Source organism: Corythoichthys intestinalis, chromosome 14, assembly GCF_030265065.1.
Source record: "Corythoichthys intestinalis isolate RoL2023-P3 chromosome 14, ASM3026506v1, whole genome shotgun sequence".
Taxonomy (NCBI): Eukaryota; Metazoa; Chordata; class Actinopteri; order Syngnathiformes; family Syngnathidae; genus Corythoichthys; species Corythoichthys intestinalis.
In genome coordinates this window covers 30,782,719-30,800,666 of record NC_080408.1, presented here as the reverse complement: position 1 = coordinate 30,800,666, position 17,948 = coordinate 30,782,719, and the positions used below count along the sequence as shown (strand labels likewise).

At 41.5% G+C, this 17,948-nt stretch overlaps 2 pseudogenes; both read right to left on the bottom strand.

Moving 5' to 3' along the window:
* Positions 1-1,250: 1,250 nt before the first annotated feature.
* On the bottom strand, positions 1,251-8,477 carry LOC130929943 (kelch-like protein 10; annotated as a pseudogene).
* A 2,240-nt stretch (positions 8,478-10,717) lies between these two features.
* Positions 10,718-13,360, bottom strand: LOC130929941 (kelch-like protein 10; annotated as a pseudogene).
* Between the last annotated feature and the right edge of the window lie 4,588 nt (positions 13,361-17,948).

Genomic DNA, 17,948 nt, shown 5'->3' with positions numbered 1-17,948 from the left:
TGTATCGTCGCAGTGTCTGGTTGTGTCACTCGTGCTGTGCCCCCATCCACTTCCTTGGATAACCAGAGTGTCATCTTCGGTCTCCATGCAGGCTTGCACGCACGGTAAGATTTGTTTTCTTATCTTAGCCAGAGAGAATATGCAATGTTGCTTTAGCCTTTAAGGTCTGTGCTGAGTAATCATAACACACTAAGCCTATGTTCATACTGCAGGTCTTAATGCAAAAATCCAATTTTTTCATGTTTTTCCCGACTCGAGTGAGGCATTAACTTGACTGTCTGAACGGGACAAGTCGCATTGGAGTGGACCATTTCAAATCACTTTTGTATGTGGTTTAAATCAGCTCTGGGCTACATTTTTCCAGAACATCGCGGCGGTCTGAACTGGCAAGTCTTCCAAATCGGAATTCATGCAGCAATTATGTAATCAAAAAGCTAGAGACGGCGCGCTACGGTAGCAGTGCAGCTGCGCGTTAGCGCCTAGCTTGCCTTGAACACGGCTTTTGGGCAAGAGTCGGGCTTGGCAACAGTCATAAAAAAATAAAAATGGGTTGAGGTAAACCCTGAGAATGATCGGTTTTCTCTGTGTTCTATATGAGCAATATTTCAAGATTGCTTGCACGGTCGAGAGTCAGGGCAAACTGCCCGTCTGTGTGTGTGACATGCACTGACAGTGCGTGTATGCTATCAATCCACAGAAACTTTGAATATAAGCCAAAACAGGGATTGTTTATGTCTGTTATTTGTGTCCTCTTTTTGGAAATCAAAATATGATCGCCCTGGAATGACTGATGACAGCCAGCATGTGCATCATTTGTTTTGATGCTTCTGCGCATGCGGGTCTTCTTGCTCAGCGCGTGTCGGACTGCGAATTAGTTTGCATGCATAATACTTGAACAGTCTCAATAGGCATAGGCAGTCTGAACGGGAACGCCAAAAAAACAGATATGACAAAAAATCGGATTCGTGCATTAAGACGTGCGGTATGAACGTAGCCTAAATGTAACTCGTAGCGCTAGCATAGCATTCGAGGTCACATTAGCATTAGGCTCTTGACTTTTTTTTTTTTTAATAGTTTGTGGCGAAAATGTAAAGGGCTGCCAAAAACAAGACTGTTTGGGGTCATGATAAATGTAAGGTGTAAGAATGGTCTGAAATGTGTGAGAAACACTCAATGTGTGGGAGTTGAAAACCCTGATGGAAAAAAATTTCCTCATCAGATTTTAATTCCATTACTTTTCATGTCTAAGTTTAAAATTCATCCTCTATTTCTACAGTCACTTCCTCCAAATGAAGCCAAGGCAGCTCGCTGCGCAGTGTGACAAAATGGCCAACGTTAGCCACGCCGGACACCACGCAGCAACTAAGCGCGCTCCGGGAGACAGCCATGTCGCAGGCACGGAACCACATGGCCGAGCTGGTGTCGTAGTACTCGACTAGTTTGGTGGCTGACACGCCCGTGTTGCCCCCAGCCACGAAGAGGCGATCCTCTAACACCTGGATGCCAAAGTTGCTGCGAGGACACTGCATGGAGGGCAAGAGCATCCAGGCGTCTGTGTCAGGGTCATACGCCTCCATACTGCCCAGACGCATGTCGCCGTCAAATCCACCGATCTTCAGGAAGACATGGTTAGTAATTGGAGATCATACCTGAACCATAACTTTTATCTGTTACATTCCCACTCAGAAAGATTTTATTTATTTTTTTAAATGTAGGTGTTGAACAATTTGGATAATACTATGTGTCGTGCGCACCAGTAATTTCAGTAGGGAAAACGACATTCAAAGAATCATTTTAGAGAGGAATTTGCGTGACCACATTTGATATTAAAAAGAAGAAACCTTGGGTGTGTTTGTAAATACACTAAGCATGAGCTCTGCTACTCTCTGGACCATTGAAAAACTCAGGAATCTTGATAAAATGTGCAGTACATTAATTCGGAGTCTCCACACTCATAGAGTGGCAGTGTGTGAGGCCATCGCTGAACCTGTTTAACTAATTCGCTGCCATTGACGTTGATTAGACGAACCAGAGTTGCTCTCAGAATAAACTGGTTTTAAATTGATCGCTGACAACACTGGAACTATAGAAACACAACAACCTTCCTACTGTTCTAACAGCTTCAATGTTTTTTTTTTCATAAATTAACCAATTAGCTGCCACTGACGACGATGGACGTCCAATCCATTTTGACTGGCAGGACCTGGCAGCCATCGTTCCAGCCCTCCTATTCAAAATGGATTGGACGTCTATTGTTGTCAAATGGCACTGAAACATGATCATTCATTGCAAGCCATCTCAGTTACAATGGATTTGATTAATATCTTTATGTCAGTGAATAAGTTAAACAAGATGTGAGGCCTTTGAGTGAATGGGGATCCACTCCAAAATTTAAAGGATGCCTTCAAAAATCAAATCTGATGTCAAACCATGTTTTCTCCTGTTTTTTTGTTTTGTTTTTTTGTTTTAACGCAAATTGGTGTTCTTTCTACAGCGATGGTCATGGCTATAGCAAATAGTGTCGACACGTTTACGGTTCTGCCTCCACAAACAGCTTAATTTGACAAGATCAGCTCAATGACTGTAAAATATGGGATGCAAAGATATTGTAATTTGATTGTGTTCTCTGTGAGTCTTGGAAGGATTTTATAGCTATAGTCTGACATAGTGCCTTTGTGGGACCAAATTTCTGTTGTATTCCGATCTGGGAATTACACTAACCCAGACCTTAAAAATGTACCCTAATTCTAAGATGGTATTGCACATACTGCATAAACGTGGTTAGCATATGCGATGACGCCAGTGCCACTCCGGCAACAGTTCATTGGGACGATCATGGTCCACTGATTGGTCTCCGGGTCGTAATACTCTGCTGTTCGCAAAGGCTCGTTTCCGTTAAAACCACCACACACGTAAACCTGGAACCGAAAGGCACGAATGATTGATATATCCAGGGCTGAATATTACCAAAAAAATCAAGATAAGTGTTTACAGTACTACATCTACAGTAGCTACAGCAGATCATCAAAAAGATCCCAAAAAAGCTTCACAAACATTCAATTCACATTCAAATATTCTATATTATCATGTTAAGTATTATTTTATTAAAATTAATATAACTAAAAATGTAATAATTGTACATTCACAAAATAAATTGGCAACATTATAATTTATAAATATACATTTTAAAATTTTGATTATTGTATTTGGGCATGGTGCGAGAGATCTTTGCATTATAAAGGATTATATTGTGTGTAGTGACTATGGTAACTACTCGTTCTTCTCATAAAATTTGCATATTATGATAAAGTTCATTATTTTCTGTAATGTACTGATAAACATTAGACTTTCGTATATTTTAGATTCATTACACACAACTGAAATAGTTCAAGCCTTTTATTGTTTTAATATTGATGATTTTGGCAAAAAAGTCAAGAAAAAACATAAATCCCTATCTCAAAAAATTAGCATATTTCATCCGACCAATACAAAACAAGTGTTTTTTTTAATACAAAAAAAGTCAACCTTCAATTAATTATATCAGCTATGCACTCAATACTTGGTCGGGAGTCCTTTTGCAGAAATGACTGCTTCAATGCGGCGTGGCATGGAGGCAATCAGCCTGTGGCACTGCTGAGGTGTTATGGAGACCCAGGATGCTTCGATAGCGGCCTTAAGCTGATCCACAGTGTTGGATCTAGTGTCTCTCAACTTCCTCTTCACAATATCCCCCAGATTCTCTATGGGGTTTAGGTCAGGAGAGTTGGCAGGCCAATTGAGCACAGTATTGCCAGGGTCAGTAAACCATTTACCAGTGGTTTTGGCACTGTGAGCAGGTGCCAGGTCGTGCTGAAAAATGAAATCTTCATCTTAATACAGCTTTTCAGCAGATGGAAGCATCAAGTGCTCCAAAATCTCCTGTAGCTAGCTGCATTGACCCTGCCCTTGATAAAATACAGTCGACCAACGCCAGCAGCTGTCATGGCACCCGAGATCATCACCGACTGTGGGTACTTGACACTGGACTTCAGACATTTTGGCATTTCCTTCTCCCCTGTCTTCCTCCAAACTCTGGCACCTTGATTTCCGAATGACAAGCAAAATTTGCTTTCATCTGAAAAAAAGTACATTGGACCACAGAGCAACAGTACAGTGCTGCTTCTCTGTAAGCCAGGTCAAGGCTTCTTCTGCCGCTGGTTCAGATTCAAAAGTGGCTTGACCTGGGGAATGCGGCACCTGTAGTCCATTTCCAGCACATGCCTGTGCACGGTGGCTCTGGATGTTTCTACTCCAGACTCAGTCCACTGTTTCTGCAGGTCCCCCAAGGTCTTGAATCGGCCCTTCTCTACAATCTTTCTCAAGGTGCGGTCACCTCTTCTGGTTGTGCAGCGTTTCCTGCCACTTTTTCCTTCCCACAGACTTCCCACTGAGGTGCCTTGATACAACACTCTAGGAACAGCCTATTTCCTCAGAAATTTCTTTCTGTGTCTTAGCCTCTTGCTTGAGGGTGTCAATAGCCACGTTTACATGCTGACTTTTGTTCATACCGATTCAAATAATTCCGAATGGAAATTTTCAGATCAGCTGTTTACATGTCACTTCATCTATTCCGATCCAGCGTTTACATGTGTCTGCCTTTATTCCGAAAGGACGTTTGACAACTGCCGTCTGACATGCGCAGATTAATCAAAACAAAGCGTCACGTTGTAAAACATGGAGATCGATCGTCAGATCAGCTGAAGTGACGTCACCACGTCAGTACGGAGCATGTGCAGAAAGAACGCAACCAGACACCATTCCGCTTCTCTGTTTACATGATATAATTTTACTTCTAATCTAAGGAATATTCCACCCCTGTGAAACGGAATGAAATTCCATTCGGTTTGGGCCTGTTCATTCCGAATGAGGTGTTTATATGGAACACATTTATTCGGTTTGAACAAATATTCCGATTGTAATTGGAATATTTGGCTCCATGTAAACGTGGCAAATAATGGCCTTTTGGACAGCAGTCAGGTCGGCAGTCTTGCCCATGATTGCGGTTTTGAGAAATGAACCAGGCCTGGAGTTTTTAAAAGCCTCAGGAATCTTTTGCAGGGGTTTTAAATTGATTTGTTGATTCAGAGGATTAGGTTAGTAGTTTCTTTCGAGTACCTTTTCATGATATGCTAATTTTTGAGATAGGTATTTTTGTTTTGTCTTGACTTTCTTGTCAAAATCATCAATATTACATAAAAGGCTTGAACTACTTCAGTTGTGTGTAATGAATCTAAAATATATGAAAGTCTAATGTTTATCAGTACATTACAGAAAATAATGAACTAAACACAATATGCTAATTTTTTGAGAAGGACCAGTATATGCATTCAGTTGTTTGGTTACCACAAAAATGCTTACTCCTGCTGTAAACTATTGCAGGTAAATACAACCCAAAGAAATGAACCAACAATTCCATTAATTATTTTTGAAAATAATATTTTCGGCGACATTGTAAGTGAGTGGTTAGCACGTCCTTCTTATAGATCTGAGATCAAGGGTTAAAGCCGGCTTTCCTGTGTGGAGTTTGCATGTTTTTCCCATGCCTCTGTGTTTTCTCTGGGTACTCTGGCTTCCTCCCATGTCCCAAAAAACATGCATGGTAAGCTGATGGAACAATCTAAAAGTTTGTGAGTGTGAAATGTTGTTCGTCTATATCTGTCCTGCGACTGGCTGGCAACCAGTTCAGAGTGTACACTACCTCCTGCCTTTAGTTAGCTGTGATAAGCTTCAATAACCCCACAACTCTCGTGAGGATAATCGGTACAAGGATGAATAACATAATTTATGTCAATTTCTGGTAAAACATGGCAACTAATAGTGTCCATTCGGATTGAAATGTAATAAATTTTAAAAACTAAAGCCTACATTTTAAAATTCTTGCACTGATTATTAAGCATGCGTTTCTTCCATTAATCTTCAAATTTGAGAAGAAAATATTGAAGCAAAATATATTACATTAAAATGTATACAATTGTATTGCTGAGTTTTATAAGCAATGTGACCATATTTGGAGGAATTTTAAAACAGTAAATGTTTGTTAGGAAAAGAAAATGAAAAATTGAAGTTGTTTTCAGTGTCCTTGATGCAGTGCCCTCATATGATTTAGTTGTTAACTTATCTTTTCAGCAACACCACAGTACCTTGTTGTTGAGAGTGGTGCAGCTAGCATCGCTCCTGTGTTCATGCATACTGGCAATTCGAGTCCACTGGTTGGTCTCAGGCGCGTAGTACTCAGCGTTCTTTAGTCTTATCCGCCCGTCCACGCCTCCGATGGCATACAAACGCCCCTTTAGCACAGTGACACTTACAGAGCACCGGCGAAAATGCATTGGAGCCACCTGATGCCAGCTGCGAGTTTCTACGTCAAAGCGCCTGACGGTGTTATAGTACCTCCGGCCGTCAAATCCACCCACACAGTAAACTGAGTTGCCCAGGAAAGCAGTGCCAAAGTAAGCGTGCGGCTGCTCCATTGTATCAACTAAGTCAGCCCAAGTGTTTGTGTGAACATCGTATGCTTCAATCAGGTGCGTCGGGTTTGAGCCGCTGAAGCCACTGAAGCCGCCGATGGCCAGGAGAATGGAGGAAGGCATGCGAGGACGGGCCACCAGGTTGCGGTAACCAAACACCGAGGTTGTGGCCATGTGGTGCATTGCATGGGTAGCCAAGGCAACCATCTCCAGGCACTTGCTACTGTCCTGGATCAGCTGATTGGTCAGCACCTTGATTGCAATGAACTCCACGCTTGTCAGAGCGAGACGGACCTGCAAAGTCAAAAGTAAAAGTCGGGGAGCAAACCCTCTCTAAGCCTCGCACTTAAACCTCTTTTTAGAGCCACAAAAAGAACCTGTAACTATAAGCCTTATCAATGCCTCTAGTTTCCAAAGCCAAGCCTTACTCATATTTTTAATACCTCTTACCCTAACCTAGGGGTGTCCAACTCCAGACCTCGAGAGCCCCTATCCAGCTTGTTTTCCATGTCTCTCTCCTCCAACACACCTGACTCAAATAATCAGGATCGTTATCAAGCTCCTGCAGAGCTTGCTGATGAGCTGATCATTCTGGTGTGTTAAAGGAGGGAGACATGGAAAACAAGCTTGATAGGAGCTCTCAAGGACTTGACTTGTGCACTCCTGCCCTAACCTAATTTTTAATCCGCAAACCTTTATCAAAAGTTCTCATTGACTTACTTTGGCAAGCAGCACTGCCATGTTTTCGCTTCGCTCCCAAGGTGCGTATGAGATCCAGTGCAAAACAGCCTCATAAACAGTATTCTCTTTTTTTACCAAAAGGTCATCCCGGTCCAGGATGTCACACAAGTCCTGTACAGAGAGTTGCTGCAATTCGTATGAACCTGCAACGTCCTCGAAGTGATAGAGGATATAGTGGTAGGCATTTCGCTGCAGATCTGGAGTATGGCATTTCTTTGTCAACTCCCAGATGCCAATGCAGTTTTCTGGACAGAGTTGCTCTGTTAGAAATGTGCAGCAAATCTGGACAATACCCGTTAAATTAAACCGGTCTGCAGCCAGCAACAAATCTTTGACATTGTACTTTGTCACCAACACAGAGCCAGTATATGCAAAATCCAAAAATAGTTGCATTAACTGAGCAGTCAGGCAATGTATGACGTAGACTCTCTGGTCTGGTGTTGACCAACGTAGAAAGAGGGCACTACACATTGGGGATTCAAAGAAATGTAAGATGATATCATCAAGAAAATGTGCTCAGAAGAGGTTGCGTCTCAAAAAAGGTCAACTCACCTAAAGTATTGGCTGCACTTACAGAGAATAATCTTGTGAATGTGAAATTCAGCATTGTCAACCCTGATGACCGCATCACTAAGTTTCCTGGTTAGTCGTAGTTCATCGCAGACAGTATGAGTGTTTACCATTGTAACTCATTTTGAATGTTTTGCCACCTCGGAACACTTGTTGGCCCTTTTCTAATGAAAGTCGTAAGAAATATTAACACATAGTGGCATAGTAAGTTTAGATCATGGTGGCATTCTATGTCACCTTCGTCATCAGTTGCTACATCGTTTGCATCATTAAAGCATTGCTGCTTTTTGCAGATGATGTGGGTCTGTTTGCATCATCAGCCTGTGACCTGCAGCACTCACTGGACGGGTTTGCAGCCGAGTGTGAAGCGTCGGGGATGCAGATCAGCCCTCCATATCTGAGGCCATGATTCTCTGCAGGAAACCAGTGGACTGCTTTCTCTGGGTAGGGAATGAGGTCCTGCTTCAAGTGAAAGAGTGCAAGTATCTCTTGTTCACAAGTGAGGGAACAATGGAGCGCGAGATTGGACAGAGTATCGGGGCAGCAGGAACGGTATTGCAGACGCTATATCGCACTGTTTCAATGAAGAGGGATTTGAGCTGAGAGGCAAATCTCTCCATCTACAGTTCGATCTTCGTTCCTACCCTCACCTATGGTCATGCACGATTGGTCATGACCAAAACAGCAAGATTTTTTTTTTTTTTAAATGGAATTTTATTGTCATCATGATCGGTATCATTGCAATTACAAAATGTGATTATGATTGGCCCGAAGAAGACGACAAAGGCGGACGAGATAAAGCATATGCTTATCAGTTTCCCGTCCCCCATACAACTAAAGACGCACATTCAGGCATGGAACATACATCAAAACTGTAAAATAACACAGTCAACAATCTGGGTTTGGTAACTAAGCGTCCAGTCCAGCAGCTCGATTAATTTTAGGGCGTACAAAGTTATGACTTTGTCATGTCCCTGACATTTTTGCATCTGTTTGCTATGGAACAATTTTGTTGTGGCTATGTGCGTGAAATGTTATCACAGCTGGTGTGAGTAGCGACTCAAAATGCTTTTCTTATAAGTCTCTTAAAAGGATACATTGCTGAGGTGTACATGGTGGCAACAATTGGCGCACACAAGGTCACTGTAACAGTTTCATCAGACATGAATGTATGAGAAAATCAAACAACAAGCTGTACATATTTTATCCCAAGATTAATGTCTCCACAACGAAAACATGCTTATTATTCGTTTTATACAGTATCTTTTCCATATACTCAATTAACTAGACATTTGAATCAGGAGCTCGGTAGACACAGCAGATAATTATGTTTTAACAATTGGGGATTAGGAGTTCAATTGTAATACATTCCAGGAGATTGTCAATCATAATTGCAACACCCCCTACCCCCTTAGATGCCCGATACTTTGTGTCATGTTATATCCGTGCAAATAAAAGTCAAAGCCTTTGTTGTCTTTGGTAGATAGTCCTTAATGTGTTCAAGTTTCTTGTAACTCCTGCCGTTGATAAGTTTCAGCTTACTGTCCACATCCACGAGTTGTTACACTGGTCGGCTGTGTAGTATTTACAGTTATCCAGCTATTGTAGTCAGTTGGTATAAACTCATAATAGCTTTGATCTTCATATCTTGCGTCTTGACAAGGATCCTGCAATCCGAGACCCAGGTGTTGGTTATTTTCCCAGCTTTCTTTAGTTGACGTACTTTTCATGCAATTTCGGCATTTCGGCGAGTCAAGTTGTCATTCAATAAAATCTTCGACCCTTTCAGGTGGCGGCGCTGGTTAAGCAGGGCAGTCTTGGTCTTGTGGTCTGCCAGCTTCATGAGCACCGTCGCCGGTCCTCTCCCCCCAGATCGGAGCAAAAGGCAGCGACGGATGTCCAGCGGTTCCATGTTTATTCCATACTCTCTTTTTCGATACAAAATTAGGTGTTCAAATGCAAATTTTTCAATCTCAAATATTTTTTCGCATTCAGAAACTTTTTCCTTGATTGAAATGTTTTTTTTTGATTGAAGTAATTTCTCTTTTTGAAAATATATTTTTGAAGCAACTTATTTTTTGATTGAATAATAAATACAAAAATGTCCAAGCCAAAATGTGGCCCAAAATCAAATCGACATTACTTCAATCAAAAATGTTGCTTCAATAAAAAAATAAAAAAAAAATTCAATCAAAACAAAAAAAAAAATCAAAGAAAAATAGCGTTCACATACATTTTTTTTTAGTTTCGAATGTATTTTTGCATTCAAACAAAAATATATATATGAAAATATATGTTTTAATTGAAGCAACTTTTTTTTTTTTTAATTGAAGCAACTTTTTTTTTTGATTGAATAATAAAGACACAAATCTACCTCCATGTGGCTCCGCCCAGGGGATACAATTTTTGACTTGGGTAACTACATTGGCACGACACCGGAGGGCCTACCTTATTCAATGGATGACAATCTTGGCGAAAAGTATTGCCTTAGCAGCCTGATTTAGAATTCCCCTCAAGAATGATGGGAAACAAAAAACGCTCACTGTCAACTTAGTATAAATATTCTTCTAAGTTAATTTTATTGCTGACACTACGTTTCGGGGTCATCAACATGTTGTTTCCCCCCCGCCTCAAAAGTCAAACTCCGCCTATGGTGAGGGACAGTTGTACCCAAAATACTGACATCTGTATCCAAAAGACTTATTTTGGTAATCCAGTTGTCCCTCCAGACTCATTGCAATTTTTTAAAAAACAAAATTTATTTCAGAAAATTTTCTCAGAATCTCAATATAGTAATACTGTAGTTAATTAAACTCAATAAAAAACAAACAATGCATGGTAAAAGTTACGTTTTTTTGGGTGGTTTGTCAGCAGTAAAAAAATCTTTTTAAATAATTTTTTTAGACTTCGTCTTCCATATTGAGAGAATCATCCTCCAAGAAGAGCAAAGGCTGGTCATTACGAAGCATAGTATATTGAGCAATGTTTGGCAAGCCAGACATCACGCAGCAGCTCAGAGCACTTCGATAGAGCCCCATGCAATTTGCTGCAGACCACGTGCCAAGTTTTAGGTCATAGTACTCCACCAGATTGGTTGTGGAGATGCCATTGTAGCCGCCAGCCACAAAGAGACAATCTTCCACGACTTCAATGCCAAAGTTACTCCGAGGACACTGCATTGGGGGCAACATGATCCAGGTGTCCGTCTCGGGGTTGTAGGCCTCGGCGCTGGCCAGGCGGTCGTCACCGTCGTAGCCTCCAACCTTCATGAGCAAAAGGAGGTTATTTTAAATAAGTTTTTTAATATACAAAATACAGTACAAAAGAATGCCATGCGGATGTCAACGTTATACTTACTGCATACACATGGCCAGCATGCCCAATTACTCCAATGCCGCTGCGGCGGCAACTCATCGGAGCCGTGGCTGTCCACTTGTTGGTCTCTGGGTTGTAGTATTCTGCCGTTTGCAGGGACTCATTTCCATTGAAACCACCGCAAATGTAAACCTGCAACCGACTGGATTTGTATTGAATGGACTAAATAATCACAATGTTATTTGCTATGATTTGCTCACACCCCAAGATAAAAACGCAAATTCTTAACAATCGACTCTCAACTGTCTTGTACAGCTGACCCAATAAATAAATAAATAAATAATACAAGGGATTTTTTGAAGCAAAATTGACTTCAGCAGCGAGTTCCCGTAAGTGCTACGATTAGTTAGAAACTTCACCACAATCTGCTGACAACCATAAACCAAGTAGAATTCTTAATATACTGTTAATTCACATAATTATTGTAATTTACAACATTAGATTAAATTTGGTGGGGGCCGTGGCCCTGGGTTGGCGCCTGCGCGGCTTCTCCGCCCGTCTGCGTGGCTGTTGCGCGCCCGGTGGGGCTATCGTGCTGCTGGATGTGGTAGGGCATGCTCAGGTTGGGGGTCCTGGTGCTGGGATTGGGGTTGGGGTGGCGTAGGGTTGGTCACCAACGGGCGTACACTCATAAGAGATTCACACGATTACTGGGTTCTAGATCACAGAACTGATCTGTGTACACTCTATCCCTTTCAATCACTTAGCTTATAGGCTTATAGACACCCCCACCCCCATCCCCCTCTTTCACTGGCCAATAGGCCCCCACATGGTGTAAACCGGGAATACATCTCGCTGACGATGGCACCAGCATATTAGTGATTAGTGTACATGTTCAATGTATTTCTTGTTGTTTGTGTATGTGTTTCTTTTCTTTCTCCCCCCCCCCCCCCCCCATAATCCCTTCCTGTTCGCTGCTTTGTCATAATAAAAAGGTATTTTGAATGATCATAATGGGAGTATGTCAGACTCTCAATGTGAAACATTAAAACTGTTCAGACTATCCGGGCACTTAGACTTCCATTCTCTGTGTCAAACAGCTGAACAGGACAGGTTAAAAAAAACAAAAAACATTAGATTAAATTTGGTGACAAACTAATTGTTTAGGTTTTGTTGAGGATTAAATCTTGTCAGGTTTGTTGTTGAGACGCTTGGGATTGACCCTAGAATTGAAATTTTGGGAAACAAAATAGAAGACTTCCTAATTTTGTATCAATTGGACAATAACTACCACCTTGGTTAAGGCAGAGACTAGATGACCTACCTTGTCATTGAGGGCAGTGCAGCTGGCATCACTCCTCTGCTCTTGCATACTGGCAATAAGAGTCCACTGGTTTGTCTCAGGCGTGTAGTACTCCGCCGTCTTTAGTCTTACACGTCCATCGTGGCCTCCTATTGCATAGATGCATCCATTAAGCACTGTGACGCTCACATAGCAGCGGCGAAAGTGCATGGGCACCACTTCCTGCCAGGTACGAGTGTTCAGGTCAAAGCGGCTGACGGTGTTGTAGTGTTCTGTGCCGTCAAAGCCGCCCAGACAGTAGATGGCGTTGTGGAGAAAGGCGGCACCGCAGTATGCCCGCGCTTAATCCATATCATCCAAAAGGCTTACCCAACTGTTGGCGTGGATGTCGTACGCTTCTATGCACTTGGTCGGGTTGGATCCGCTCCAGCCACCGATTGCCAGAAGGATGGCAGAGGGCAGGCGAGGACGAGCCATCTTGGAACACTTGTTGGGCCTTTTCTAGTGAAAGTCGTAAGAAATATTAACACATAGTGGCATAGTAAGTTTAGATCATGGTGGCATTTTATGTCACTTTCGTCATCAGTCGCTACATCGTTTGCATCATTAAAGCATTGCAGCTTTTTGCAGATGATGTGGGTCTGTTTGCATCATCAGCCTGTGAACTGCAGCACTCACTGGACGGGTTTGCAGCCGACTGTGAAGCGTTGGGGATGCGGATCAGCCCTCCATATCTTCTGAGGCCATGATTCTCTGCAGGAAACCAGTGGACTGCTTTCTCTGGGTAGGGAATGAGGTCCTGCTTCATGTGAAAGAGTGCAAGTATCTCTTGACAGAGTATCGGGGCAGCAGGAACGGTATTGCAGACGCTATATCGCACTGTTGCAATGAAGAGGGATTTGAGCTGAGAGGCAAATCTCTCCATCTACAGTTCGATTTTCGTTCCTACCCTCACCTATGATCATGAACAATGGGTCATGACCAAAAGAGCAAGATTTTTTATTTTTTTAAATTTTTTAATGCAATTTTATTGTCATCATCATCGGTATCATTGACAATCATTGCAATTACAAAATGTGATTATGATTGGCCTGAAGGAACCGAAGAAGACCACAAAGGCGGACGAGATAAAGCATATGCTTATCAGTTTCCTGTCCCCCATACAACTAAAGACGCACATTCAGGCATGGAACATACATCAAAACTGTAAAATAACACAGTCAACAATCTGGGTTTGGTAACTAAGCGTCTAGTCCAGCAGCTCGATTAATTTTAGGGCGTACAAGGTTATGACTTTGTCATGTCCCTGACATTTTTGCATCTCTTTGCTGTGGAACAATTTTGTTGTGGCTATGTGCGTGAAATGTTATCACAGCTGGTGTGAGTAGCGACTCAAAATGCTTTTCTTATAAGTCTCTTAAAAGGATACATTGCTGAGGTGTACATGGTGGCAACAATTGGCGCACACAAGGTCACTGTAACAGTTTCATCAGACATGAATGTTTGAGAAAATCAAACAAGCTGTACATATTTTATCCCAAGATTAATGTCTCCACAATGAAAACATGCTTATTATTCGTTTTATACAGTATCTTTTCCATATACTCAGTAAACTAGACATTTGAATCAGGAGCTCGGTAGACACAGCAGATAATTATGTTTTAACAATTGGGGATTAGGAGTTCAATTGTAATACATTCCAGGAGATTGTCAGTCATAATTGCAACACCCCCTACCCCCTTAGATGCCCGATACTTTGTGTCATGTTATATCAGTGCAAATTAAAGTCAGAGCCTTTGTTGACTTTGGTCGATAGTCCTTAATGTGTTCAAGATTCTTGTAACTCCTGCCGTTGATAAGTTTCAGCTTACCGTCCACATCCACGAGTTGTTATACTGGTCGGCTGTGTAGTATTTACAGTTATCCAGCTATTGTAGTCAGTTGGTCAAAACTCGTAATAGCTTTGATGTTCATATCTTGTGTCTTGACAAGGATCCTTAAATCCGAGACCCAGGTGTTGGCTATTTTCCCAGCTTTCTTTAGTTGACGTGCTTTTCTTGCAATTTCGGCGAGTCAAGTTGTCATTCAATAAAATCTTCGACCCTTTCAGGTGGCGGCGCTGGTTAAGCAGGGCAGTCTTGGTCTTGTGGTCTGCCAGCTTCATGAGCACCGTCGTCGGTCCTCTCCCCCCAGATGAGAGCAGAAGGCAGCGATGGATGTCCAGCGGTTCCATGTTTATTCCATACTCTTTCAGCTTAGCAGTTGTGCCACTGTGTCCCCTGGGCCAGGTGTCAGTTGTAATCCAGAAATGATGAGCTCATTTGCGCGTCGGCACTGGTCGAGGTCGTCAGCCAAAATTTCCAGCTTCTTGATGCAAACATCTCTCTCCTCGACCGCCTGCTTGAGTTTCTCGTTTTCAGCGCGAATTAAATGGAGCTCTCTGACGATTTCTTGATTCTGGTTTTGAATCAAGCCAGTCAAGCAGAGCTCCAACTTCTGTATAGAGGATTTTATTTCATCCAAGTCTCCAGGTTTCAAATTCTTTGGAGCCATACTGGGAGTCGAGCTTGCTGGCCCTGAGCGCTTATCGGTTAAGATAAGAGAGTGCTTCAGAGTATGTCTGTACGCATTGGAGGCTGAGCAGCGAATGTGATTGCTGGTACAAGCGGCCAAAATGTGCTTTGTCAGGCAGATAGCTGGCGTTTCACTTAGAAACGCTGAGATACACTGATATTTACGAGAAGCTCAGAGTTTAGTCGCAGCTCCTTCACGTAATAAGGAGTCAGTTAAGGTGCTTCGGGCATCTGGTGCAGATTCCACTAGGGCGCCTCCCTAGGGAAGTGTTCCTGACACGTCCAGCTGGGAGGACACCTTGGGGCAGGCCCAGAACCAGGTGGAGAGATTATATCTTGACACTGGCTTGGGATGGATGGACGGACGGATAAAGAGCTTTACCAATTTCGGCAAATTAAGGGAAATTTTTTGTACGTCAACTAATTTTCCACACAAATGGGTTTCTGCTTAGCAAACTGCGCATGTTGTAAATACCCTTGGGCACCCTCAACTCGTGAGAATGTTAGTGTACCAAACGGCTGGACATTACTGGATTTGCTGGGCATTTACTTTCCTTGAATTTGTAGAGCTGTCCCGACTAGTCGACATAGTCGACGTCATCGATGACGTAAATCCGTCGACGAGCACAACATCCCGTCGACGGTTAATGAAGGGTTAAAAAAATATATATGCGTGGGAAGTTCAGAATGGCGGATGCTCTGTATGCAAGCGGGGAAAGCGGCACAAAGCCAAAAAAAAAAAAGCGCACCAGAGTGTCCAAAACATTGACTTATTTCAAAGAAACAACGGAGGGTACACTCTTCTGTCCTGTCTCTTCAATGCCAAGCTTGGCTGCACGTCGGCCGTGAATAAACGCCTCAAGCGCCGTCACCGTTTGTATTTTTTTTTTTTTTTTGTACACCAGAGGGTGCTGTCGCCTTACTGAATAATAATGTTTCATTGACAATGGGCCTATAAGTGCTATTAGTATTGTCCTTAATGCTAACTGAAAGGTTTATTTCACGTTATGGTTTATTTTATGGTATAGAAAATTATATAAGGTTAAAAGGTCATAAATATATACAGTATATACAGTGATTGCACTCAAGGGAGAGATTGTCAATGATAAGGTAATAAATTAAGGTAAAGGCAATTCGTTGATATATAAATAATGTTTAAAAGGAAAAAGGTGAAAAGTTTTTGTTGATTTCTAATTGTGTTGTTTTATTTGTGTGCACCATAGCTCTTACGGTGTGATTACATCAAGGATGGAATAAAAGTTGTAAACCATCAGTTTAAGAGACCACCTTTTCAATCGGGATGCTACACTAGTTAATTCTATCAGCATTTGAACTCATTGTTTATTTGTGATTTATTATTATTTATGTGTTTATTTGTACTTTAATAAATAATTTAAGTGTTCCAATATGGTTTTTTGTGAATTGATAAGCGTCAACAAAAATTTCAAAGATAAATTAGTAAACAAAAACAATAAAAAAAAAATTTTTTTTTAATTATTAGATTAGTCGACTAATCGTAAAAATAGTCGGCTGACTAATCGGGAGAAAATTAGTTGTTTGGGACAGCCCTAATTTAGTCCCTCAGACAAATCATCAAGTGGGGGGGCCTAGGTGATAAATGGAAGGAGAGCAAAGCATAGAGGGAGTTAAAAGCCTCACGATCTTCTAGGGCTTTATTTGGATCAATCAATGGCAGCAGACTGGAGCCTGTCCGGGACAGAATACATCCTGAATTAGAGGCACCTGAGACATACAGTAGCTATGCAGCCGAGAAACAACCATGGCATGAACAAGGGCTCTGATGACTGATGGGTGCAGCCACAGATGCTGCTCAAGTGGAAGAATGCTGACTTTGTGGGAGCGAATGTGGGATTTTGTGATGTACCAGATGTGAAACCTGACAGGTCAACCTCAAAGACTTCAGGAAAACGGCAGCTTGAACCTAATGTACAAGTTTTTACTTTGGACATTTTTGTATTGAAAGGCTTTTGGAAAAAAATATACATAATTTGAAATATGAGATCATGTGGCAATAAAATTGAGTTAAAAAGAATTTAAATTTTTGAGTTATGCAGATATAGTGCACAATGTACAGACTAACATACACAAAACTAGTTTTGAAAATAGAATAAATATTGTAAATATACAAATGCCAGAGTAAATGTACTTAAAATTTGTAGATTTTAGAGCTCCATTGATTTTTTTTTAACTGCAGACATCTGCATTACCTCAAACATGACTTTCACTTATTTTCTAACGTTCACCAGAAGTGTGCAAGCTTAGTGTCCTACCGTAAGCTTTACTCAATAAATGAGATCACTTGAAGTCCTTGTGCATGAGGTGCACGTCGTTCATTTTCGTTTGCAATGCTGTAAACCAGCAAGTTTCATGTTTGAAGCTTGTAGCTTGAAATCAAAGATTGCGTTTGGAGTAGACCGCCATTGTTTGAGAGCAGGCTAAAGTGGTTCGTAAACTTGCCGTTAGCATCAGTGTAGCAATTCTAACGATGTACAGTGTAATAGCTCTGTATATTCTTATTATGTGTTTAAACTTTCGTTGTACGGTCTGTTGATACGCTATCTGTGAAAGAAATGCAGTCCCATATTTATCAATGGGCAGTACAAATTTTAATTTCATTGAAATGTGTGGAATGATAAAAAAAATGCATTCTTCAAAATATGAGTCAAAATCCACAATTATGTTTATCAGTCCCTGAGTCTCCCTGATGTTCAACTCAGAAGTTATATATTGCACCTGAGTAAGTAAGTAAGTGAGGGACATAAGCGGATTTTAAGCGGAGGGCTAGGCCCCCCTGGTGGTCGAAATGTGTCATTGCATGTAATTGACTTTGCTACAAATATACAAGTTGTAAAGCAATAAAACTGCAAACATAATGAATGAAATGAACAAAAAAATATATTTTTATAATCGGTCAAAATT